Source organism: Gossypium arboreum, chromosome 2 (assembly GCF_025698485.1).
Source record: "Gossypium arboreum isolate Shixiya-1 chromosome 2, ASM2569848v2, whole genome shotgun sequence".
Lineage (NCBI taxonomy): Eukaryota > Viridiplantae > Streptophyta > Magnoliopsida > Malvales > Malvaceae > Gossypium > Gossypium arboreum.
In genome coordinates this window covers 35927633-35953004 of record NC_069071.1, presented here as the reverse complement: position 1 = coordinate 35953004, position 25372 = coordinate 35927633, and the positions used below count along the sequence as shown (strand labels likewise).

Here is a 25372-nt window from a genome sequence, read left to right as displayed (position 1 = left end):
AGGTCGAGTTGTGGCTTACGCGTCGAGACAATTAAAGTCGCATGAGAGAAACTATCCGACCCATGATCTTAAATTGGCGGCCATAGTGTTTGCCCTGAAAATATGGTGGCATTACTTGTTTGGGGAAAGGTGTCATATTTATTCGGACCACAAAAGTCTTAAATATTTGATGACTCAAAGATATCTAAATCTGCGACAAAGACGTTGGCTTGAGTTGTTGAAAGACTATGAACTTGTTATTGATTATCACCCGGGAAAGGCTACGTGGTTGCCGATGCTTTAAGTCGGAAAGCACTGTTTACTTTGAGAGCGGTGAATGCTCACTTGTCCGTCTCACCCGATGGGGTGCTAGTTGTAACACCCCGTACCCGATATCGTCGCCGGAGTCGGACACGAGGGGTTCACAGACTAAATTCACTTGTCACACAGACCATTTTAACGTTTCCGGACAAGTGGCTGACGCATCACTGTTACCTTTAAAATCATATCTCGAGTTCCAGAACTCAAAACCAGTTCGCAAATTTTCCTGAATTTGGACTCATATATCCATCCATGGATTTATTTCTAGAATTTTGGTCAAGCCAATTAGTACAGTTTATTAGTTAAAGTCACCCTGTTTCAGGGTTCGACTACACTCACCTTTTGCATTATGTCTTGGATATCTTTCTGTACAGGGCTCCAACCCTTATGCCGTTTGTTTCTAAAGAAACTAGACTCACAAAGAAATCTTTATATATAGAGCATGAATTCTAATTTCTCTGGTTAATTTATAGTGAATTTTCAAAGTCGGAACAGGGATCCAGAAACCGTTCTGGCCCTGTTTCATAAAACCTGAATATCTTTTAAAATCCGACTCATATGACCGTTTCGTTTCTTCCATATGAAAGTAGATTCATCAGGGTTCAATTTCATAATTTATTCACTATTTAATTCTACTTCTACTATTTTTAGTGATTTTCAATCTCACATCACTGCTGCTGTCAGCATCGTTACTAAGGCAAACAATGCCTATTTCATAATTCCTCCATGACCCAACTAATCATCCATCATTCATATCACAAATTATGACCACCTTATCAAAATTAAGATTTTAAGACTCATGAATAAGTGTTTTGGAACCAAATCCAACCAACCATATGGGCCATTTTCGCATGGCTAAAGTTTACAACCCAAATTTCAACAAAACAAAATAGCCTATACATGCCAAATGTTCTCCTAGATCGACTAAGAAGACAATACCAAAGATTGCTTGCGGTGTGATGACTTGACGACGGTTCCGAGCACACAAAAAGAGATGAGTCCAAGAGACCTAAAATGGGTGACAAGAAAACACCGAGTGAGTATATAACTCAAGAAGTCATAAGCATTTCACAACCATCCTTTAACCAAATTATCACTAAATGAAACAATGAAAACGAGGCTAAGTACTCCATCCATACCGCTATACCATGGATTCCTTAGGCCTATCGGTTCGATCTCATACCAAGTCATACATTCACATTTCATATTCTATTTAATAGGATAATTGAGGCATTTCCATACATCATCTCATTTCCGCAACAATCATGCAATCAAATGAACTTTCATCTATTCCACGATACCTTATTTACGGAATGCAATTTAAATCATCACATAGATTTAAAACTTACCAACTCAACCCCGAGCATGAACATAGCGCCTATTCGCCGTGAGCTCAAGGTACTTACCCTTTCCATCGTCCATGATCAACTCGATAAGGTCACACCCTCCATATGAGTAACCGATCGAACATATATATATATATTAAATTCGCACACGTAGTGCTTAATAATCGATCACGCACACTTAGTGCCATGTGATTTAAGCTCGCACACATAGTGCCGTATAATTTAAATTCGCACACTTAGTGCCATACTTTTCAAGCTTGCACACTTAGTGCCATACTTTTCAAGCTTGCACACTTAGTGCCAATCTTGTCACCATGCCCATTTATTGCCCGCACACTTAGTGCCGAGACCAAACGCTCTACGCATTTTACTACCTTTATACATTCAACAATGTCATCATTCCATACACATACATTTTCATTTACATATCATCTCATTAAACACAATTGCATAGATATTATGATCATTTAAATCAATACCAAATATATGCTTAATGACTTACCTCGGATGTTGTCGAATGTCTTCAACGGCTATTCAATTACTTTTTCTTTCCCCTTGTCCAACTTCGATCCTCTAAGCTCTTGGGCTAATTCAAACAAATTTATCTTATTAAAGTCCCATCATGCTAGCTTATGGCTGAATACCCATATCAAATAAGCAATTTACCTTAACTCGTAACCCACATAGCCAAGTTACACATATAACCCTTATGACCGAATATGAATATCACCAAAATCTCTATGACTTAACCTTCAGCCTTCATAGCCGAATATATATATAGCTTATCAAATAGACATTTATTCACTTTCCCTTAACACATATTAATCAATTAGTCCATGCATTATCCCTTGACACACTCGGTCATTAAAGCAATAACCTATCAACATCCAAGCATATTATACTAAAATTTCTTCTAAGGCCGAATTCATGTACCATCCTTAATACTCATACAATTATTTTATTTTAAATAATTTACACACCATTTACCCAACATCAATTAACTAGACACTTTAAGAATTTCTTCTTTGACTATACACACATTCGGCAACTATCCATACACACACAAGCCGATTTTTCCCTATCACCCAAACCATCTACATGAACACTTAACTAACTAAAACTTCACCCATCCACAAATACTCATTACAACACAAAGACAACAATCATTTTCCTCAATTTCTTCCATGGCCGATTACCCAATATTACCACACAACCAAGATTTTGACATGGCTAAGTAGGAAATTTTAGTAGCTAGCTTAAAGTATGCTAACCTTTCAAGAACCAACATGAACTCACTTACCTTAATTCAAGCTCAAGGGTGACCAAACCTTCTCTTGCTTTCTTCTTCAATTTGGCCAAGCATGTTCAAAGATGAACACTTTTTTTTGTTTTTCTATGTTCACTTCACGGCAAAATGGGGAGACATCCACACACTTTTTTTGCTATCATCATTTTCCTTTTTTTTTCATTTCTTTATTTTCCTTCTATAATGCACTAGGCCAACATGTCTAGGACATGTTTTCTTTGCCCATCATCATGTCATGGCGGCCACTAACCTTAGGAAATGGGTTATTTGACATGCAACTCCACCTTTGTGTTAACATGCACTAATAAGGCATTTAAAATTAGCCTATCATATTTCACCATGTTTCACATTGATCCCTATTTAATAATTTCTCATAAAATTGGTAAAATTAGAGAATGAAACTTCCACATATGCATGCACACACATAGTAAGCATAGAATATAACAATTAATTATTTTTATGACTCGGTTTAGTGGTCCCGAAACCGCTTTCCGACTAGGGTCACTTTAGGGATGTCACACTAGTAGCTGAATTAGAGGCCAAACCATTATTGATTCGTCAAATACTTGAATCCCAGAAAGTCGACGCTGAATTGGTCACTAAACGAGCTGAATGTGCTTGAATGAGGAATCGGAGTTTGATTGGCGACAATGATTGCTTGACGTTCAGAGGTCAATTATGTGTTCCAAGAAATTGAACTTATTTCGATGATTTTGGACGAGGCTCACGATGAGTCGAATGTCATCCACCGGTAGTACTAAAATGTACAATGACCAAACGTCAATTTTGGTGGCCGGTATGAAACGAGACATTTCGAATTTGTTTCAAGGTGTTTGATATGCCAACAAGTAAAAGCAGAACATCAAGTGCCGTCGGGATTACTTCAGCCGATCATGATACCCGAATGGAAGTGGGATCGCGTAACGATGGATTTTGTATCTGGATTGCCATTGTCATCAAGCAAGAAAGATGCAATCTGGGTTATTGTTGATAGATTGACCAAGTCTGCTCATTTTATCCCTGTCCGTACAGATTTTTCGCTCGATAAATTGGCAGAATTATACATCTCCCAAATTGTTCGATTGCATGGGGTACCTATTTCTATCGTGTCGGATAGAGACCCAAGATTTACATCGCGATTTTGGAAAAAGTTACAAGAAGCGTTGGGTACTAAGATGCATTTTAGCACCGCATTTCATCCCCAGACTGATGGCCAATCTGAACGAATAATTCAGATACTCGAGGATATGTTGAGATGTTGCGTCTTAGAGTTTTGTGGTTCATGGGAAAGATATTTGCCTTTGATTGAATTCGCTTACAACAATAGCTTTCAATCAAGCATTAAGATGGCACCTTACGAGGCCTTATATGGTCGTAAATGTCGTACCCCATTATTTTGGACTGAACTTAGTGAAAGTAAAATTTTTGGGGTTGATTTGATTAAGGATGCTGAGCAGAAAGTTCGAGTAATTCGTGAAAGTTTGAAAACCGCTTCGGATCGTCAAAAGTCGTATGCGGATTCGAAAAGAAAAGACATTGAATATCAGGTTGGAGACAAAGTATTTCTCAAAGTTTCACCCTGGAAGAAGGTGCTTAGATTTGGTCGTAAGGGCAAACTAAGTCCGAGGTTCATCGGTCCGTATGAAGTATCCGAACGAGTTGGACCAGTTGCATACCGATTAATTTTGCCCCGAGCTTGAAAAGATTCAACGTTTTCCATGTCTCGATGCTTGACGATATAGGTCGACCCGTCGCACGTAATCACTCCATCCGAGATCGAGATTCACCTAACTTGAGTTATGAAGAAGAATCGGTTCGCCTTTTGATGCGTGAAGTAAAGAGTTGCGAAATAAGAAAATCCCATTAGTGAAGGTGTTGTGGCATAAACACGGAATTGAAGAAGCCACTTGGGAACTTGAGGACTCTATGAAGGATCAATATCCAAAATTATTCACCGGTAAGATTTTCGGGACGAAAATTTCTTATGTGGGGAGAGTTGTGACAACCCTAATTAGACCACTGGTGGAATGTGGTTTCAAACCACATTACCGAGCCAAAATTTATTTTGTGTTTTAATTACATAAATTTTTGTGTGACGGTGAATATATGAGAAATTAAATGCTTAATATTAGCTTTAGGAATGTGAATTAATTTGAAAAGGACCTAGTTGACGAAGTTAGAAAAGATGATAGATGAATTATAAGGAGTAATTAATAATAGGAGAGGAAGCATCGCTTTGCATGTCAAATTACCCATAAAATACATGGTGGCGGCCAAGGAGTGATGATGCTCCACTCATTCTAATTTAATATGTTTTTTTTGTTAACAAATGATGGGAATAATAATAGGAAAGTGAACAAAAAAAAGGGTGTTCATACTTGCCATCTCTAGCCGAAAAACCAAGAAAAGAAAGGAGAAAAATTTTGAAGAAGTTCGGCCATTGCTTGTATCTAGGAGGAGTGTTTGATGTTGTGGCATGAAAATAAGGGAGTTTGAATGCTTAATAAGGAGGGAAGAAGGAGTGTTCATGTTTTCTTTCTTTTGCAATTGTCGTAACTAGAGGAAGAAGAGGAAGCAAGATTCGGCCAAGGTGGTCCTTTAGATCAAGGTATGTTCAATGATATTTTTGGAAGTTTACACAACCTTTGGGTGATGAGTCTAAATTCTATCTATCCCATGGTTGGATTTGGGGTTGTCGGAGAGTTAGGCTTTGACTAAAAAGCTTAAAAATTTTAGTTGATACCTTGATGCTATTAACATGTTAGTTATATGTATGTGTTAAATTGCTTGTTATGTTAGCATGAAAGTTGAAGTTGTTAAGTCACTTTGTTGGAGGTGCGAATTTAGGACTAAGAAGAGAATGAGTATTCGGCTAACATGGTTGAAAGGTGGATGTGCCGATTTTTAGATTTAGACTATGAGAATGGCTATAATGGGCATTAAGATGTGGAACTTAAGAAATGTAGTTATATGTGGATTTACATGATGTTACAAATAGATGTGAAAATATGCTAGATTAGGAAAATTCGATCAAGTGTTCATGAGATGAAATTAGATGTTTAAATGATGTTATAGTTGACATTGTACATACATTCGGCCATCTAATTGAGTATGAAGGTGGTGTTAAATCTAATTGTGATGCCCATTCGGAAGTGTATATATATATACACATAAGTATGCCCATTCGTGAGGTTACCTTTGATTATGTGTATAATCGACTAAATGGGTAATTAGTGAGGATGGTTGCCGAATATACTAACATACATATGCATGTGTAATTGGATTATAAATATTTAGTAAGGTGGTTAAACTAGTTGATTTATTGATTAAGCTCAAGGAGTTAAAGGAGGAGAATCAATCAAAGGCAAAGAAAAGATCATCGAGTAGCCGAGTTGGAACCGTCTTACCCAACACAAGGTAAGTCATTAAGCATATATTTTGTATTAATTTAAATGGTCATAACGTCTATGTAATGATGCTGAATGGAATGATAAATATATACATATATATATATATATACATGTATGCATGGGGTGATGAAAGTATTGAATGAAAAAGAAAAGAGGTGAGATGTATTGAGTTGTTGGTTTCGGCACTAAGTGTGCGGGTGTAAACATTTATGATCATGAGATTGGCACTAAGTGTGCAGGTTCAAATTGTATAGCACTAAGTGTGCGAGTTTGATTATATAGCACTAAGTGTGCGAGTTCGACTATTAAGCACTAAGTGTGCGGGCTTATTATACATTCTCTAATAAATATACATGCTCTAAGTGTGTGGCCTTATCGAGTCAATCATGGACAGCGGTACGAGTAAACACCTTGAGCTCATGAGGAATAGACATTTTATTTATATTTGCGATTGAGCTTGGTAAGTCTTGAACCTATGTGGTGATTATACTTGAAGATAAATGCATCCAATGTCATATGGTGTAATGTATGAAATATCAAAGTAGGGCTTGGTATGAGATCGAACCGAAATGCCTAAGGAATTATAGCACAGTTTGGGTATGGATGGAGGATTTTAATCCCGCATTATTTATTTTCTCTTATGATATATTATTACTGAACGGCAATGTAATGCTTATGACTTACTGAGTTATATACTCACTCGGTGTTTGCTTGTCACCTACTTTAGGTTTCTTGGACTCGTCTTTTTGCGTCTTTGGGACCGTCATCGAAGTCATCACACCGCTAGCAACTTTGGTATCTTCTTTTAGTCAGTCTAGGAGAACATTTCGGCATGTATAGGCTAATATGTTTTGTTGAAATTTGGTATGTAAACTTTTAGCCATGCGAAAATGGCATAAATGTTCGGTTGGATTTGGTTCTATAATGTTAGGTCGCAAGTCTTGGTAATTGATTTTTATGCCATATGTCATGGTTGATTATTTTGGTGTTAAAATTCATGATATGGCAATAGTGTAGTAGGGAGATGTTTGACAATGATTAGCCTTTGGCATGGCTAGTCATGATCATAATTTGTGATATGTATGATGAATTACTAGTTAGATCAAGGAGAAATCACGAAATAGGCATAGTTGCTTTAGTAATGATGCTGGCAGCAGCAGTGACGTGAGAGTGAAAAATCACTAAAAATAGTAGGAATGGAATTAAATAATGAATAAATTATGTAATCGAAGCTCGATGAGTCTATTTTCATATAGAAGAAACGAAACGACCATATGAGCTGTATGTTAGGAGATAATTAAACTCTTGTGAAATAGGGCCAGAGCGATTTCTGGATCCCCTGTCCCGACTTTAGAAATTCACCCTAAATTAATCAGAGACAATTAGAAGTCATGCTTTATATGTATAGATTCCCTTTTGAGTCTAGTTTCATTAGAAACCAACGGCATAAGTATTGGAGCTCTGTAAACGGAGATATCTAAGTCGTAATGCACAAGGGTCAGAGTAGTCGAACCCAGGAACAGGGACGACTCTAACCAATAAACTATACCAATTGGCCCTGCCAAAAATTCTACAAAAATTCTACCATATAGATATATGAGTCTAGTTCTGGGGAAAATTTACGGAACTGGATTTCGAGTTTCAGAACTCAAGATATGATTTTTAATGCGACTCGTACGTAGATTGGCAGCTTGTCTGGGAAATTTCTAATAAGTGGGTTGAAGTCTGTTAACACCTCGTGTTCGACTCCGGCGACGGTCTCGGGTTCGGGGTGTTACAATGACAGTTCGCTGGACTTGTCCTAAAGTTTTCATGTTAAAGTTATAGGAAGGACTCTGCCATATGAAAGTACGTTGGATAATTTGCATGCATGAATCTGAATCAATGAATCTGCCTATATAAATACATATCTTTGAATCCTCACATATGAATCCTTATCTATGAATCCGTATGTATAAATCTGTATCTATGAATCCACATTTATGAATCTACATGTATGAATCCACATTTGAGAGTCCACAGGATTGTTCGCCTAATTAATCTGTAATGTATCTATCCATAAGGTGGGACATTTTCCAAGTTTACCTGCAACAAGTCTATACATAGAGACTATGAGTGTTATGACCATCTGCGAAAGGAATACTCATGTGTTATGTAATGCGCTGTTGTGAAATTCAAGCCCAATTTTAAGTTGTGAAATCTTGTTTTTACATGGTTTATTTCCATGTACGCCATAGAATGCATAAGTTTTGTCTAAGTGTGACCTGTGGCAAACTCTTAAGGTAACAAAAAAAAAGGAAGTAACTTACTTTTGAACTCATTAAGTTTCTTACGAACTTACTGTCGGTGTGAATATGATATGTGAATTGTGCAAGTATACACGTCGAATCAAGTAATACAGTGATAAGTGAGATCGTTTCCACAGGGATTGGATTTGGTAGAGAAATGGTCAAGTCAAGATAATGACTAATGCTATGGCAAAACCAAATTAAATACGCAGTGGTAAATTAAAATAATAAGGTTAAGTGCAAAATGTATAATTACTAATATTAGAAAATGTTAAGGCAAAGCAAGAGTAAAAATGCAATGACAATTATGAGAATAATTACGTGAATAAAATGCGAGCGAATAAATAAATAATCTAAGGATGTTATGGCACAGATACTATGGCAAAGGATAGAAGGTCTACAATGTTGATTGGAAGGTTGGGATTACTAAGAATATGCCTTTACTTCAATAATGCCTTAGCAAAATCGTACTTAACCTACTGCGCAGAAGAGACCTAAAATAACCTGCTTCTTTCGAGAGCAAGATCTCAAGTTACCTAGCCTATGTCTATAGGCCTTAGCATGGTACTGTTCACTGTTTTGTCTTTATTCTATATAAATGTTGTTCTATGTCTAGAATCTACTTCAGGTATTCGGTTGAATACCCACTTGTATCATTCAATTACAGTCCAACTATTCTAACATTTTCAGAATTAGATTCAGTTTATGGGTATACTGCACACTCATCTATTTCTAGAGAATGTACACATATGGTTACGAAATAAAAGCAATTGAATGAAACAGTAGATTAAATCAAATATTTCCTTCAACCATTAAAGAAAATAAAAGTTTTATCATGTAATCTCAACCCTATGAGATTTAATTCATGGGTTGGTAATTAAAATTCAAGTTCAAAATAACATCCAACATTGTTTTGATCAAATCAATTTACGGGAGAAGAAAATAAGAAATAAAGGAAGAACATAAGAAGATGGTTATCACCAAACCAAACTGCAATCCAGCAGCAGGTGCCCTGTAATAGCTGAGAGTGACTACTTTCAGCTTCCTCTTTCCGTCTTTACTCAATCGCTACACTCTACTGTTGCCTCTAGATCTCCACCCTTAGAGCTTTCTCCTTCGACTTTTTATAAGCATTTCTTCCTAGAGTAACTCCAACAGCCTACAATATTTTCTTATCTTTTTTAGGCAGATTTTTATGGTACAAGTAGAGTTGGGATGAGACTGGTATGCACTGAATGTTGCCTCAGTCATCTTCCTGAAATTGCCATGACATACAAGGTAGCAAACTGTCCAACCTTTTTTCCCAATAAACCTTTTGTCCCGGTAAACCTTCACTTTTTTATTTCTTTCTCCATATCCTACACCTACCAAAACAACAAACACAACCCTTCCACATGCAATTAAAAGTATCTAACATGTAAACACAGTCCAAGCTCTTAATGCAAATGATAAAAATACTAGTAAATTGTCCTAAAATGCCACTAGATGTACCCAAGTACAAGCAATTAACTAGGTCTAAAAGAATGAAATATAACTCTTTTCAAGAGTTATCATACCCCCAAACTTGAGTTATTTCTTGTCCTCAAGAAAAATATGCATAAGTGCATTTATGTAGCAATATTGCTAGTGTATGTACTCATTTTGTACTATCAATCTATTTGAAGACCAATATATACATCAGTTTTCAACCATCCTCTCTCTTTTTTTAAAAAAAAACCATTCTCCCTAAAAATAATTTTTTCTAAGTTCTATATATGTTCTGCCCATAGCAAATATCTCCTAGCTTACTCAGTTCATTTGTTACCTAAACTCAAGTCACTCTTGCTCTAATCATACTTGTATAAACGATTAACATTTGTGTTTTTTTTTCTTCTTTTGTTTGTTTTTTAAATCAAATATATTAGTATTATATGGGATTTAGCATGTCACAAAATTCTTTGACTTGATAATCACAATAGAGCATACACTGAATTACCTAGTACTCAATTATGTCACAATTTAAACATAAATCACTCTTGAATATAAGGCTTTTGACTTAGAAGATGGATGGAGCAAACAATTACCTCCTTAGCTACTCAACCCGTTACTATAGTAGAGTGCCCTGAATTTATTTACTTACTATTACACACTCTTACTTAAACTCACCTTTCTAGTCAACAACAGGATGGATCAAACAAAGTGATGCTGACTTACTCGACAATTGTAAGCACTGGAGTGCCTATTGTCTTTTATTTGATAATGCCAAGGCAAAATGGTTGAACTTTGGCTTCAATCCCTAAGTTCATTAGAAGATACTCACTACAACCTGAAAAAAACTAAGTATAGGACATCTCATTTTCAGAAATTAATTTTCAAGCAACCAATCCTAAGCTAAATTTACCTAATCCACAATTACATGTTCTAAGTGTATTGAAGAATCTTAGCTCATTATCGAGCATCATAAGTATAGATTGTACTCCTCATAGGTAAATAGTACGTAATAGTTGCATTCTCGTGGCAAAGCAGATTCAACTAAACTAAAATGACTATACTAAAATGATCATACATACTAAATATAACATGCAACTTAAATGCACAACACACCCCCAAACCTAAGGGATGCATTGTCTTCAATGCATGATCAGATATAGAAGAGAATAACCAAAAGAGAAATTTTTGCAACAAATGTCATAGAAAAAGAAATGAAATGCATGATACATGATGCATGAAAGAAAGAAAAAAATTTAGCTGGCTTGGACTAGCATTTAGATACTTCATTATGCCCGACGAGTCGATTTTCGAGCATTAACTTTGTACTGCCACTTCCTCTTTTGGGGGCTCAACTCTTCCCTCTCCTTGTCAGTTTCTGTGATTTCATCGATCAAACAATCAATGTCACGGTCCTGTGTAGATACGGGAGCTGGTTGTGAAGGTGGAATAGGTTTTTTCCCTTTGGTGGTGGTAGTGGTGGCAGTATCATCCTTTTCTCCTTCTTCTTCCTTCTCAGCATTTAGGGACGTTGCCTTTTTGGGATCTTCCATAACAATGTGAGTAGGTGCCCTGGCAGTAGGTTGAGTGGGTGCTTCAGTAGAAACTTGAGTGGGCTCATTAGTAGTATTAGCAAATGGGAGCAAGGTGGCTGGGAAGATAGGAAATTCTGCCATTGTCTTTGTAAAATTATTTTGCAGGGATTTCCTTAGAGCCAAATCCCTACTCCTGACATAAGCCCAATATTTAGCTCATTGCTGCTGGGCCTATGCCATCTCCTTAGCCAGGTGAAACTGCTGGGTTTCAAAAAAAGACATCCTCTACTCTAACTGCTTTAAGAAGTGCATTATTTGTTGTTCAAAAGAGCTATGAGAAACTGGAGGTGTTGTCGTAGAAGTATACACAGCAGGGGAAGTGATGGCATGACTCTACTGAGTTACCTTGGCAGCATCAGTGCCTTGGATCTTGGTAAAGATAGCCCTAGTCAATCCACCCTTGTTAAGGGTGATATCCTCCTCTATATTGAGAGGGACTTAGGTGGTTCAACATAAAGCAATAATAAGTGAGGGAAAGTTTAAACTACCCACATTCTTCTCAGCACACCAATGTACTTCTTAAAAAATGACCCTCTCGACATTAATCATTCTCCCTTTTATAACGGAGTGCAACAAAAGCATTCTTTCTTTCAAAATAATTGTATTGTGTGTAAAAGGCATAAGTCTGCTCTTCAAAAAATGATATCATATTTTCCCAATAAGCTTCAAGAAAGCCCTCTCGACAGTGTAACACTCTTGACTGGAAACAATCCATCGTATTTCTTCAATACATAAATCCTCCAATAGCTAGTTTAAAACCTCAATAGAGAAACTTTTAGCAAATAGCGTGTGCTCATCTTGGATACCTGCAAGACCAAACTGTGCATTAATATGGTGTTCATCAAAAGGAATGGAAGTACCTCTTACGTAGATAAAAAGGGAATCTGGAGAGTTGACATGGCATAAAATTCACAAACAATTTTTCCTAAAATGTCCTCAGTGTGTAAACAAAAAATATTCTACCCATGTTTTTTTACTATGGAGGACACAGATTCATTGTACCTAATATATGGTTCATCTTTAAATAAGAACCCTTGTTTAAAATAGAAAAGGAGTTTCATGATGTTGTTATTATATCTCGTGGTTGTGGCATTGTTAAAGAATGTCTTTGGTTGAGTAGCACCAGCCCTTGATGATTCAGTAGTTTTGGAGCCAATTTTGATACGAGCCATTGGAGAAAACTGGAAGAAATCTTGGAGAATGTAGTGGAAGAAAAAGTAAGTGAGTTTGAAAAGAAAAAGTAATAAAAATAAAAAATTTAAGGGAAACTTAAGAGACATGAGCAGTTGAGGAAAGAAAAATAAGGGAGATAGTGATAACAGTTCAACAAAAGTGAAACGTGCTAGGAAAGTTGCGTAACGTGGAGGAGGAAAGAAGAAAATTTAGAGGATTTAGGGGGGGAATGTAAAGTGCCCTAATGTATAAACAAAAAATTTTAACTACTCTTCCACGGGCTTGCCAAGTAACAAAAATTAGCCCAGCTAACAAAAGAACAGATCTCTCCCTTTGGAGATATATGCCCAGTCATCCTCACGGTACCCATTTCCTAGTTTGTCGCAATGCTACGACAATCTCCATTTAATATCACAATTATTCAGTTCACATTCTTTATTCTGTCTCTGAAAAAAAACTATTCAAAAATAAGAATAGAAATGGAAACAATATTAAATAAGTATTAAAAATAAAATTCAAGTAAAATAATTAAAAAAAAGACAGATAAAAGAAATTGTTAGCTCAAACATCTCGAAGATCAATAGCTCAAACATCTCGAAGATCAATAGAGTGCTTGTCTCGATCCCTATGGGCACCTTAGTAGTGTTTTAAGCGTTGCCCATTAACTTTAAATGTGACCCCCTTTTTCAAATCTTTGATATTAATAGCTCCATGAGGATACACTTGGGCTACTTCAAAAAGACCTAACCAACGAGTCTTTAATTTACTAGGAAATAATTTGAGCCTAGAGTTAAATAACAAAACATGTTGTCCTAGTTCAAATTGCCATAGCATGATTCTTTTATCGTGCCAATGCTTGGTCTTTTCCTTGTACAGCTTAGCATTCTCATATGCTTGTGCTTGAAACTTTTCTATTTCATTCAATTCTAACAACCTTTTATGTCCAGCAGTGATCCAATCCATGTTCAGCTTCTTAATAGCCCAAAATGTTTTGTGCTTAAGCTCAACAAGAAAGTGACATGGCTTGCCATAAACAATCTTAAAAGCTAACATCCCCAACAAAGTTTTATATGTAATGCGATACACCCGCAAAGCTTCATCCAATTTGGTAGACCAATCCTTACGAGTAAGATTCACCACTTTTTCTAAAAAAAATTTGATTTATCTATTCGAAATTTCAACTTGTCCATTTGTTTGAGGGTGATATGTTGGGGCAATCTTATGTTTCACCCCATATCACTGCAAAGCATTAGGTACTAACTTACAATCAAAATGAGACCCATTATCACTAATAATGGCTTTAGGTGTACCAAATCTTGTAAAAATGTTCTCGTGTAAAAACTTCATTATTGACCTTGCATCGTTAGTAGGAAGGGCAACGGTCTTGACCCACTTAGAGACATAGTCCACTGCTAACAGTATGTACACCTTGCCCACTGACAGTGGAAATGGACCCATAAAGTCTATTCCCTATACATCAAACAACATCTCCAGTATACTTTTAATGGCATTTCGTGTATCATAGATAGATTTCCTACTCTTTAACAATGATCACATGACTAATAAAATTCATGAGAATCCTTGAACAAACTTGGCCAATAAAATCCTAACTGAAGTACTTGGCAGTGGCTCTCATCCCTCTAAAATGTCCTCTGTACGGAGTTGAATGACAATGCTATAAAATGATATATATTTTATCATCAGGAACACATTTCCTAATTATTTGATCAGCATAATGTTTAGACAAGAAAGGTTAATCCCAATAATAGTGCTTTCCATCATGAAGAAATTTCTATTTTCTTTGACTATTGAGATCAGGTGGTAACATACCACACACTAAATAGTTCACTATGTTGGTATACCAAGGTAATGTCGTGGGAACTAACAGTTGTTCATCTAGAAATTCTTATTTAATAAGTACCTTCACTTCTAGATTCTAACCTCGAAAAGTGATCAGCCACTTGATTCTCAGTCCCTTTTCGATCTCTAATTTCCAAGTCAAACTTCTGCAACAACAATATTCACCTAATCAACCTTGGACTAGCATCTTTCTAGCTCATTAGATACTTAATAGCAGAATGATCTGTGTAGACTATGACCTTTATACCAACTAGATAAGAACAAAATTTATAAACTAGAACACCACAACCAATAACTCCTTTTCCGTGGTGGTGTAGTTAAGATCCGTTTCCGATAAAGTTCTGCTAGCATAGTATATTGCCCGCAGTATTTTGTCTTTCCTTTGCCCTAACATGGCTCCCACATCATAATCGCTGGCGTCACACATGAGTTCAAAAAGTAGTGTCCATTCTGGAGTTACTACAATTGGTGCTACTATAAGTTTTTTCTTTAACTCTTCAAGGGAAACTAAACATTGTTCATCGAAATTGAAAAGTCTATTTTGCTCCAACAAAGTGCACAAGGGTTTAGGTATCCTCAAAAAATCCTTAATGAAACTTTTATAAAAACCTGCATTACCTAAAAAACTTTTAATACCTTTAACACTGGTGGAAGGTGACAATTTTTCTATCACTTCAATTCCTCTCTATGATATCCTATGCCCTAAGATAATTCTTTCACAAATCATGAAGTGGCATTTCCCCCAATTTAAAACAAGATTCGTTTATTTATAGTGGCATATAACAAATTCTAGATTTTTCAAACAATCTTCAAAATTATTCCTGAACATAGAAAAATCGTCCATGAAGACTTCAAGAAAGTTTTCCACCATATCAGAGAATATGGCCATCATACAACATTGAAAAGTTATCGGGGCATTACAGAACCCAAATGACATCCGTTTGAACACAAAAGTACCATATGGACATATGAAAGTTGTCTTCTCTTGGTCTTTGGGGGCTATGGCAATCTGATTATATCCCGAATAACCATCCAAAAAATGGTAGAAAGTTTTCCCAGCTAAGCTATCCAACATCTGATCAATGAATGGTAAGGGAAAATGGTTCTTCCTAGCTACCTTGTTAAGCTTGCAGTAATCCATACATACTCTCTATCACGTGATAGTGCGAGTTGGTATGACCTCATTGTCGTCATTACTTACCACTGTGACACCTCTTTTCTTGGGTACACATTGCACAGGACTCACCCATGAGCTGTCTGAAATCGGGTAAATGATGCCAGCGTCAAGCCACTTAATAATATCTTTCTTGACAACTTCTTTCATGATTGGATTCAGTATTCTTTACTATTCAATGGAATTGCTAAGAAAATTGTCCAAAAAAATCTTATACATGCAGAAGGCATGGCTAATTCCTTTTATATCAGCTAGAGTCCATCTCAATGCCTTCTTAAATCACTGAAGAACTTCTAACAACCTTGCCTCTTGCTCGGGTGTCAGCTCCACAAAAATTACTACCTGCAAAGTACTGTTTTCGCGCAAATATACATACTTCAAATGTTGAAGCAAAGGTTTTAACTCCAGTGTAGGAGGTTCCTCTATAGAAGGTTTAGGAGGATTGAAAGGTCGATTTTCTAAATCCAAGGGTTCAAACTTTTTCCATGGTCTATCTACTATCTGTTTGGCTTTTATAAATTCATCGAATGCCTCAAAATTTACTGTATCACTTTGCTTAAGTGAGTCTTCAACACTGTCGGAATTATTGTGGCAATAACTGGTAAATTTCTCCACTACTGTTTCTATCAACCCAATGATGTTGTAACAGCCCATTTTTAGTCAGATTAGAACAGTGGTTTCGGGACTAAAAATTTGAGGTTAAAATAATTGTGTTATTATTATTTTAATGTTTACAGTATGATATTATGTTGGTGTGAAAATTTTGTTAAGAAATTTTATTGTTTGATAGGTCGATTTGATAAAAAAGGACTAAATCGCGTAAAGTATAAAACTTGAGTTCTAATAGATAAAGGTGTCTAATAGCTACGAAACTTAAAAATAGAGGTCCTTATGTTGTAATTAGACCATTAAAAGCATGATTGGACATATATGGACATATATTAAGGTCTTTTAAATACTTTTATATAAGGTTAATAAAGTAATTTTCTAAATAAAGGTTAATTAATTAAAATAAAAGACAAAATTCATTCATCTTTCTCCCAACTGAAAATAAGAAAGAAAAGAAGCCATTGATGAAATTTGAAGGTTTGGCTATGCATGCTTCAATTGTAAGCGATTTTTGACTCACTTTTTAGTGATTTTTATGTTTTTGAATTCGTTGTAGCTCAATCTATCTAGCCCGTACCTTCGATTTCAAAATTGTTAACATTTTTGAGAGTTGCCATTGATGTATATATGTGTTCTTTGATGTTTGATGATGAAATATGAATATTTGTTATGAACTATACAAGTTTTGTTAAGTGATTTTTAGTAAAAATGCAAAATAGGGATTAAATAGAGAAAAGTGTAAAGTTAGTGGTTCAATGTGTGAATAAATGAAAAATATTGACTACTGGGGGCATTATGGTAATTCAATTAGCATGGGTCTATTGTGAATTTCATTAATTTGTGATTTTGTGAAATAAAGACTAAATTGTAAAAATGTGATAGTTTAGGGCCAAATGTGTAAAATAGACCTAATGTGTGTTTTGGACTAAATTGATTAAATAGTTGATTAAATAAGCTGATTTTGATTACTTATAGATCAAGAAAAGAGGAATTCAGAATTAGATTGGGGAAAAAGCAAAATAATTGAATAGTCGGTCTGTTTCGTTATTTCCGTATACGAGGTAAGTTCGTATAATTGAACTTAAATGTGTATCTATTTATTTGATGGATGAAATTGAGATAATATTTATTATAAGAAATAAATATGGAGATTTTAAATTTAATGTACAATTAAAGTAAACGAGATGCTGGATAAGACTATAGCTGGGCTATGGCAAATCGGATAATAAGACCATAACTGGGTTATGGCATGTGAATGTAAGACCACGGAAGGCCTTGGCAACGAATGTGTAAGACCATAGTTGGACTATGGCATCGGAAAATCAAAGTATTGTATCGTAAGCATTTGTGAGCTCAAAGTGATTTGGCAAGAGAATTGGTGATAAATAGATATGTATCGGTACAGGTATGTACTGAAAACTATACATGTAACGAGATAGAAGAAGTTGAGGATTTATGAGTTACGATATGGTTAAACTTTATGTTAGCTCATTGATTGATACTTTAAATGTTAATTGTGTTATCCATTTTGAAATGTTAATGAATGTAAGAGAAAAGTATGTTTATATGTATTGTAAGCCTGGTAATGCTCTGAAACCCTATTTGGTGTTGAATACGGGTGAGGGGTGTTACAGGTGTGGCATTCATCATTAACATCAACACATTTCAAGTCATTAAACACATTGAAAGTAACCTGCTGATTAGTTACCCTTATGGTCAGCTCGCCTTTCTGTACATCAATTAAAGTCTTGCCAATAGCAAGAAAAGGTTTTCCAAGAATAATTAACACATATTCAATTTTACCTTCCGGATGCATGTAAGATCGGTCAGCCAGTTGCAACATAATCGTAGTAGGTCTTGCTTTTCCAATTCCTAGCTTCCTAAAAATAGACATACACATTAGATTTATACTCTCTCCTAGATCACATAATGTCTTACCAACATAATGATTTCCAATTGAACATGGGAAAGTGAAATTCCCTAAGTCTTTCAACTTTAGAGGTAGTTTATTCGTCAACATTGTTGTGCACCCTTCAGTGGGAGCGATAGTCTCAAATTCTCCCAATCTATGCTTCTTTGACAATATATCTTTCATAAAGTTTACGTAATTAGGCATTTGCTCCAAGGCTTCTACTAGCAGTATGTTGATATGGAGTTGCTTCAAAACCTTCAAAAATATTTTGAATTGAATATCTTGCTTAGAATTATGAAATTACTGAGGAAAGGGTAAATATGGTCATCCTTCAAGTTGCTAATATTGTTTTGCTGTGGCATTTTTATTGACAACATGTTTTGATTCTGCCATAGCATTTGGCTACTTACCTTTTTTAGGTTTAGTATGTTTTTTAGATAACTCTAGATCTTTACTTGGTTGTTATTCGAGTTATCCTCTTCTGCCATGACATCTTGAGCAACGTCATCAACCTGAGTTTCACTTGTAAGAGTGATGGCCTTGCATTGCTCCTTCCCTTGTGATCTTGAATTCTTGGTATTACTTGGCATTGCTCCCTTTTGTCTAGAATTTAGAGCATTTGCTATTTACCCTACTTGATTCTCAAGAGCTCGGAGAGACGCAGCCTGAATCTGAATTACAGCATCATTCTTGGCCATATATTCCTTCAGTAAGGCTTCAATAGATGATGATGATGAAATCAATGTCTAACCTTGCTGTACATTTTGCCTCGGCATAGATTAAGTATACTAGGCAATGCATTGATGGCATTTTGTCTTTTCGTATTGTTAAAATTCCCCGCACCTTGATTATTCTAACTAAATTTTGGATGTTGTTTCCACCTAGGATTATATGTGTTGGAATAGGGGTCATTGTTCTAGTTGAAATTACCTATGTAACACACGGATGTTAGATTTGATAGGCATTCATCAAACACATGATCTTTACCATAATAAACATATGATAGTTTGGCTGATTTTATCTCCTAGACTGTAGTAGGCCTTTTCATTATTTTAATCATATTAGCCAAAGAAAATACCTGGGCTGTCAACGAAGTGGTCGTGTCCAGCTCCATAATACCAACAACTCTCTTACCCATCCCAACTCTTGTGGTAGGATATTGACAATGATTGTTGGCAATCTTTTCCAAGATCTCATATGTTTCATTATAAGATTTATCCAACAAAGTACCATTGGCAGATTCATAAATACCATCATCGTATGTGCATTCAACCCATTATAGAATATCTTCATCTGAGTCCGGTGTTGAAATTCATGTATCGGACATTTCCAAATTAAGTCTTTAAATTATTCCCAAGCTTTATATAGTGTTTCATCCTCCAATTGTCGAAAAGATGTAATGTAATTTCTAAGCTTGGTATTCATATTTAGGGGATTATACCATAGCAAAAACATTTGACAAAGATCATTCTATGATGCCACTATTCCCGACAGCAAAGCATTCAACCATGATCTCGCATGATCTCTTAAAGAATATGGAAATAATTTAAGTCGTAGTGCATCTTCAAGAATACCCTATTGCCTAAACGAGTCACAAACCTCTAGAAAAAGTCTTAAATACAGTCTTGGATCTTCAATGGACAATCCACCAAACTGTCTTACTATTTGCAACATTTGAAATATTACCGGTTTCAGCTCAAACTACTGAACCTGTATTTGTGGTCTAACTATCCCTAGATTCAGGTCATCCAAAATTGGCACAACATGCTCTAAGATTGGTCTATCTTGGCCATCTATCACCTCACAAGCATGAGGTTTAGCACCCTGACCATTCAAGTTATCATTTAGACTAGGTATCACCCTACGAACAAGAGGATTAGCATCTTGACTATTCGGATTATCATTAAGGCCAGGATCATTCCTGTTCCTAGCCATTTTTTGCAGTTCTTTCCACATTCTTCATAAAGTTCTTTCGATCTCTACGTCAAAAGGATATTCTTTGTTAGCAAGAATGCCTCTTTTCATACATTGATGACAAACCTGTAGAAATTAAATACAACTTAGTTAAATAAGACTAACAGAATTAAGTAAAATAACCAAATTACACCAAATTGCTAATCCCCAGCAACAACGCCAAAAACTTATTGCGTGTGAATATAATATGTGAATTGTGCAAGTATACACGTCAAATCAAGTAATAAAGTGATAAGTGAGATCATCTCCACAGGGACCAGATTAGGTATAGAAATGGTCAAGTTATGATAATGATTAATGCTATGGCCAAATTGAGTTAAGTACACAGTGGTAAATTAAAATAATAAGGATAAGTGCAAAGAAAATGTTAATGCAAAGCAAGAGAAAAAATGCAATGACAATTATGAGAATAATTACATGAACAAAATGTGAGCGAATAAATAAATAATCTAAGAATATTATGGAGAAAATACTAGGCAAATTATAGAAGGTCTACGATGTTGATTAGAAGGGTAGGATTACTAAGAATCTGGCCTTACTTTCAATAATGCCTCAACAAAATCGTACTTAACCTACTACTCAGAAGAGACCTAAGGTGACCTACTTCTTTTGAGAGCAAGATCTCAAGTTACCTGACATGTGTCTATAGGCCTTAACACAGCACCCTGTATTGTTTTGTCTTCATTCTATACAAATGCTGCTCTATGTTTAGAGTCTACTGCAGGTATTCAGTCGAATACCCACTTGTATCATTCAATTACAATCCAACTAATCCAACCTTTTTAGAATTAGATTTAATCTATGGGCATACTGCACACTCATCTATGTCTAGAGAGTGTAGGCATACAGTTAGGAAATAAAAGCAATTGAATGAAACAGTAGATTAAATCAAGCATTTGCTTTAACTATTAAAGAAAACTAAAAGTTTCATCATGTAATCCCAACTCTATGGGATCTAATTCATGGGTTGGCGATTAAAATTCAAGTTTAAAATAACATCCAACATTGTTTCGATCAAATTAATTTATGGGAGAACAAAATAAGAAATAATGGAAGAACTTAGGAAGATGGTTGTCGCCAAACCAAACCGCAAACCAGTAGTAGAGTATCCTCTAGTGGCTGAGAGGGACTGCCTTCGGCTTCTTTTTTTCTTCTTTACTCAGCTGCTACCTTTTATTTTTGCATTCGGATCTCCACCCTTAGGGTTTCCTCCTTCGGCTTTTTATAAGCATTTCTTCCTAGGGTAACTCCAACTGCCTACGATATCTTCTCCTCTTTTTTAGGCAGATTTTTCTGGTACAAATAGAGTTGGGCTAAAACTGGTATGTGTTGAATGTTGACTCGATCATTTTTCTAAAATTGCCACGGCATACAAGGTGGCAAACTGTCCAACCTTTTGCCCCGATAAACCTTCACTTCTTTATTTCTTTCTCTACATCTTGCACCCGCCAAACTACTAAACACAACCCTTCCATACGCAATTAAAAGTATCTAACACATAAACATTGTCCAAGCTCCTAATGCAAATGATAAAAATACTAATAAAATGTCCTAAAATGCCACTAGATGTACCCAAGTACAATCAATTATCTAGGTTTAAAGGAATGAAATATAACTCTTTTCAAGAGTTATCACTTACTATGATTCCCTCTTTTGATTTTAGGTAATTTAAAATGTTGTGCAACGTAAAGAAGAGCTAAGCCGGAGTCTTCAAGCCTAGTGTGAGCCTATCACCTTTTGTTTGTAACATGTGTAAATATAAGGGCAACCAATGGGTTTAAACTCTTGTATCATATTTTTTTATAAGAACTCATTTAAACTTTGTTATTATTGTTATTTACACGTATGGGCTTAAATTGTAGAATTATATGAAGTCTTTGTATTTACCAGAATTATACTATATATTTTGTAAGTCTTTAGTAAACATAAAATGCAAAGCTAACCAAGCCTGTACTTGGTTGCATGTAGCATTCTCGGAGGGTCAATCGTTTAACTTGTAGGAGGAAAGTTACACACCGTTTTCTTTTTCTTTTTTTAATTTCGAAATGATTCCTACTTGATCTCGGGTTAACTTTAGAGCTTTCGTAAGCTCAATTTAGACTCACATTTGTCTGTAAAACATGATTTGTTTTTATGCGTTAGATAGTTAAATGTTTATTTTAAATTTTTTATTTAAAATTTTGCATGCAACTATTCTATTAATGATTACATATGTTTGTATAAATACTATAATTAATTAAGGAAAAATGTTAAATTTAACTTTAAATATTTATATCTTTTGTCAATTTGTCTTTTATTCTTTTTTTTTGCTAAATTTGGTCATTAACCTTTCAAAAAGAGTAAAAATTTTCTTTTTTACTAAAATACTGACTAAAACTTTAATTTTTTAAATGAGGTTGGTGTGACAACTCACATGGTAGTTCACGGGTACTTTATGTTGACATGATACTATTTGTTTTATATGCCAAATCAATTTTTTTAAAAAATTAAAAAATTTCAAAATTCGAAGTTCTAAAATTTAAAAAAATATGTAGATTGCCATGCAAGCTGCCTTGTTTAAAAATCTAACAAGTTGCCTTGTTTAAAAATCTAACATTTAAGTCAATATTTTTGTTAAAAGATAGCAATTGAACTCTTTTAAAAGATTAATGGTCAAATTTAACTCTTTTAAAAGATTAAAGACTAAATCTAACTAAAAATAAATAAAATTAAATTGATAAAAAATATAAATATTAAAAATTAAATTTTAAACCATTAATTAATATCAAGATAGAAAGTTCACGTCAGGTAAGATGCCACAATTATAAATATTTAATGAAACATCCATTTTTGTCATGAAATAAGTTCATAAAAAAGTTATTTATGTAAGTGGTAACTCAAGCTGTTGCAATTGGATGTGAATTTTGCAATGGAAAAATTATCTATCATTTGATGAATTTTATCCCAATAAAAGTGTTCGAAGAAAGTTGCGATGAAAATACATTTTGTTGCATCTAATTTTTATTTTAAAATTTCAAAAGCAATTTGCCCCATTAATCCAAATGGGGGTTAAAGCTGCATCCCGACAACTCAAGGTCTAAGATTAATTCTACATTATTAGGGCATTATCGGCTCAGTTGGTCGAATTTTTAAATTTTTGAATAATTTATTATAATTCAATTCAGTTTTCGATTTTATATTATTTTTAATTTATATGTCAAAAATTAAAAAAATAATTAAGTTTTTTATAAAAATTTCACCTAATAAATTCTGTCGTTAATTAAAATAATCAATCAAGCTCCATTATTAATGAAAACTGTATAAATTAATTGGTGACATGTGGTACTTTATAAAGCCCATCGTTCATTCATTATGTTAACTGTTCAAATAAATAGGCAAACCAATTAGTTGGTGACATGTGGTAGTTTCTAGTTTAATCTAAAAATTTTCACATAAAAATAATTACAGGAAAAATATGAAAAACTATAAAAAATAAAAAATTATTGAATATTAAAAATATTAAAATTAATACAAACTTATTAAAAATATAAAACTTATAAATATTATAAAAATATAAAAATCTAATAAATTATATATTTTTTATAAAATTAGTAAAATTGATTTAAAATTTTTAAAATTAAAAAAGTATTAGAGTTTTTAAAAGATAATAAAATATTATAAAATTATTAAAATATTAAAATTTATATAAACTTATAAAAACTATAATTTTTTTTTTAAAAATTGAATTGGATTGGATCACTAGTTAGATTGGTTAGTCAAAAATTTATCAGGGTATTGGTTCAGAGAAAACCACTAGACCGATTGATCTAGAAACCAGACGGTTGAATAGATTTTTTTAAAATATTTTTATCAAACCAAAATTTCATTATCCAACTATTAGAATATGTCAAAATAAAATTTTTCTGGCTAAGGTTTTCAAAATTGGACTAGTGGTTGAACCGGTCAGGCCATTGATTTTCTAGTTCGTCTGGTATGTCCAATTCAATTAAATACAATATTAAAAAATTTAAAAATAAAAAAAATAGATTAAACCAATCAGTTCCTAGGTCAATCGATCTAATAGCTTTCTAGATCGATACCCTTGATGATTTCATCTAATTGGTCCAATCGATTGATCATGTCTAATTTAAGTTTTATGATTTTTAAGTTTATATAAATTTTAATATTTTTATACTTTTCATACTTTATATAATTATAATAATTTTATAGAATTTTAATACATTTTACAAAAATTTAAATAAATTTTATTAATTTTATATATTTTTATAATTTATTAGATTTTTATATTTTCAATAATATTTATAATTTATTTATAAATTTATAGAGTTTTATATTTTTAATATTTATATAATTTATATAATTTTATAATTTTTATATTAAATTAAACTAGAAGTTACAATATTTTACCACTGATTGGCCCATCAAATTTATTTTAATAGTGGACTTTGTCAATAATAAAAGCCATTAATGGGACGAATAATTTATTGTTTAGTGACTTAATTGAGTGCAACTTTAATATAGTGACTTAAATGAATTTTTTTTGTATTTTTCTTAAAGGCTTTTTTAACATATAAGCTTTCATAGCTTTTGAATATTATTTGAAAAAATTTAAAGTTTTTTATATATTTCTAAATAAAATATTTTTTAAAAACTTTTAAATTATTTTCACTATTGTAGATATAAAATATCTTTTATATTATAAAATTTAAAATTATTTGTATATTAAATAAAAATAGAATTCATTCAATTTCTACTAAATATGGTTTTTAAACTTATATTTTGACTGTGTTTAGTATTATTTCTAACAAATATTTTTAGGACAAAAGAATATTCGTAAATAAGTTACTTTTCGAGAGAAAAATGTTTCTCACAAACCAAAAAAATTGGCCCAAAAACAATTTTTTGTTTTTTATTTTTGATTATCCTTGCTTGAAAAGGGACTATTATATCTCTCGTTC

General features: G+C 33.9%; 1 non-coding gene across 1 annotated transcript; it reads left to right on the top strand.

The window, feature by feature from the left end:
- Window positions 1–19749: 19749 nt before the first annotated feature.
- LOC128289445 (small nucleolar RNA R71) lies at window positions 19750–19856 on the top strand. The gene has a single exon (XR_008279093.1). It is a non-coding gene; the product is annotated as a small nucleolar RNA R71 (small nucleolar RNA).
- Window positions 19857–25372: the final 5516 nt, after the last annotated feature.